A 3612-nucleotide genomic window follows, 5' to 3' on the forward strand; every position below is an offset into this window, starting at 1 on the left:
CTCATGAGGTTTATAAGTTTTCTCATTATTATTGTTATTATTATTACTATAATTATTAGTTACATTGCTATACACGAATGATCAGATTAATTGGGGATTAAGCTGTATAATTATATAGTGCAATTTAAACTATACAAAAAATTCCTTAGAAATTTATCGAATATTCTATAAAAATCCGTATGGTCGATATCATGTGTGTGCGTCTTAATCTTTCCTTCTATTGTTCATTTAATATGTAAAAAAACAGCAATTTACACCGAGCATTGGTAGCGCCTTACTTTATCAGATAAAAGAGTAAACATTACCTTAATCTGGTCATACGCATGCTCCTTGGAAGCCTTGCTCATTGTCTTCCAACTCTTTGCACAAATTGGTAATTGTTGAAAATCAGACCCCAATGTCCCCAAGAACCCGCTCAATAAGCCCACTGCCTGGCCAACTTGTTGCAACTCTCTGTTATGGTGTAGAACGATCTTCTTTCCAGGAGGAAGTGCTAATACCTCCTTAACAGTCAGCTCCATAGAAGAGATCACACCATTTTCTAACAGCAATGAACAAACTTCAAATGTTAGTTTACTAAGAGAATATAATGCACGGAGAAGAATCATTACATTTACTAAGAAGCAAGCATCAGAAGAATACCTATGACATCAACAACCCAATAATCAGTGTCTTTTTTTTTGCTGTTGGCATTGCCTTGACGTTCAACTTCATGTGCGGCAAATATGTTGTCTAGATGGTCATCGAATGACTCGATCTCATCCGCCTCCGAGTCATAGTCTTCATCTTCTGAATGGTCATCTACACCTTCATGTGAATCCGGTGGATGCTTTCTATTTGTCGTAGGAGCTCGAGTGTCCCCAATGTCACTTGACGAAGCCAGCCGTGTTTCATTGCGAGGTGGTCGAAACGGTATAGCGTTAACACGGGATTGTCAAGCACCGTTGCCGGAACGTGGAGGTGGAGGGGCTCTTGCACGTCGCTGTGCACTTGAAGTATCTGCTCCCGTATCATGCATTCCATCCGTTTGCTAAAAATAAAGTAGTTAGAACATCAATTTATTTTATTCGAATTTTCCACAAATTATATTGAAGAAGTGTATATACTACAAGGAAAATAAATATTTTAAATAACTGGTGCATTAAATAACTCACCGGAGTAGCGTGGGTTTGACTATTAGGGCCAGCTACAGTTCCGGATGCATTACTAACGGTATACCGAGGTTTTCTTGGCATTTGATTATTCCTTTACACAACACAAGGTCCTTAGAGAACCAACAATAGAACGCTAATGGAAAACCAAATAGTGCACAATGACTATACCAATTATATCAATCAAGTTTCAAACAACATTTAAGACATTATATAGCAATTTTGTTGCTGAATAATAATAAATAAATGAAATTAAATAATCATGAAAAGTCTGTTATCAACTTTCAAAGGTGCTAATAAAGGAGACAAACTCTGTGGTGTTAAAGATGACATGGCAACAATTTTTCATCCCCAACAAATATTTGTCTAAGTAAAATGAGAAATTAATGTAACCTTGATTAAATCAAAGCAAATCGAGCATTAGAGAATTTGTTAAATAGCAACATTTGAGATGTAAATATCTATCGTATTAAAAAAGGTTTGAATTCTGGGTTAAACTGAGCGAGAGTGTGTATGTTCTGTAAGACCAAAAAAAAAAAGAGAGAGAGACAGATAGATAAAAGACATTAATAGATAAAAATAAATAAATAAATAAATGGGAAAGGAGAAATTGGGCCACAAAAGTGTTTGCCTCAAGTTAATTCGAAGATGAATGAAGAACTTTGAGAAGTTGGGCCCAAGTGTGTTCGCTCCAAAATCAAATAATTAACCAAATTAATCAAACTTAGTAAAATTAAACAGGAAAATGGACCAGAATCTAGAAGAATAGAACTAGAACAGGGCAAAAAGAAAGGGGACAGGGGTGCTGCAGCGACGGTAAATGGAGGACGCTGATACAGGCGGCAGGCGCCGGTGTGCTGGAACTGTGTCGGAACTCTGTGGAAAGAAGAGAATCAAGGGCTCCTGCTTGTAGTGCTTGTGCTATAACTGCTTGTTCTGCTAGTGCTGAAACTCTGTGAAAAGAAGATAAAAAATTTTCGAAGGCACAATTTGGAGAATAAAAATGATAACAACGTGACCCAGTGCTTATCTTTGTTGTTTGGAACTATGTTGCAGTAACAACAGAAAAACATTACGAAAAAGAGCTAATGCAAAAGACGAAAATCTGTTACATAGGAGAAATCATCATCAAACTAATCATGAATTGCAGAAAGATATAAACAATATAAATTAATTACATAAGAGTGAAAAAGAAACAATGATGGAAAATTTATTCACCTTAGGTGACCGGACAGAAATTATAGAACCAAAAATCACAGTTTCAGAATCACTTCAACCCTTTGGTTAAATTTAAGAGCCTTCTTCTCAATGATTAAAAGGACATGATTATTGTGCAGAGGAATAAGCTCAGTTTTCGTGCAAAATCTATCTGAAATAAGAATTATAAAGTGGTTCGGGGTGAAGGAGGCGCAGAGTAGGTTATGAAGAGGGGAGACACTGACTGCTAAAATATTGGGTGGTTTTTGAAATCCTAACAACTTCATCTCAATCAGATTTTCCGGCTTTTACTTAACTAGCTTATTTGATTTCAAATTTTGCTAAAACGTTGGGTGGGTTTTTGAAATCCTAACAACTTCATCTCAATCAGATTTTTCGGCTTTTACTTAACTAGCTTATTTGATTTCAAATTTAAATTTTTTTGTTATCTGAGTTGAATAGCCCGTTTCTCCTACTACTTAATTTAACCTTTTATTTAATTAATTTATCCTTCTATTTAATTATTTGTAACTGAAAAAAAGCCTTCTGTTCAAAAATAGACTGTAAATCCGGAGAATATAGGCAAAGTCATTTTTTCTTTTACTTATCTTCAAAACAGACTTGATAATAACTTATATTTTAAATGAGTTTGGTCGACTATATAATAACAGATTTCACTTAAGTATAATTGTAAACTCATTATCTCCACTCTTCTTCTTTTTAAATTTTGGGTGCCAACAACAGTCGTCTGTGGGTTTCATCAATTTTCAACTACACATTCGTCCAGGTACCACCGTTTTCAGTGTTAGACTCTAATCTCCTTTCCAATTGTCAAAATCAAGGTTTCGTTGTACTTAATTTTTCAAGTAATTCAAAATCTCAGTACTAGAGTTATTTAACTAATTTTTTTCATTCGTATGACAATATTGCTTGTTTTATCCTATTAGCTCCGGTTTTGTCTTTAAGAGTAATTGCTATGCTCCAAACTAAATCTTTAAACTCTATCCCCCGAAACTCGTTAGTTATTAAGTGCTTCACCTAATTTTTTAAATAGGTTTCTAAAATCTCTCCTACACAATAAGAAAACTCCAAATGTATTTAAATTTATCGCATTGTGTCAAAGTTTTTATTGCCAAAAAGTTTTAACAGGGAAAGCTTTATTGTAATAATGCTAGTCGGTGTGTAGGTCCTCAGAGAGCTAATCAGTACAAATATTCAATTAAAAAGAAATACAACACAACAAAGAATCAAAAGAACATTTAAA

The sequence above is a fragment of the Arachis hypogaea genome, chromosome 15 (assembly GCF_003086295.3).
Source record: "Arachis hypogaea cultivar Tifrunner chromosome 15, arahy.Tifrunner.gnm2.J5K5, whole genome shotgun sequence".
In the NCBI taxonomy this organism is placed as follows: Eukaryota; Viridiplantae; Streptophyta; class Magnoliopsida; order Fabales; family Fabaceae; genus Arachis; species Arachis hypogaea.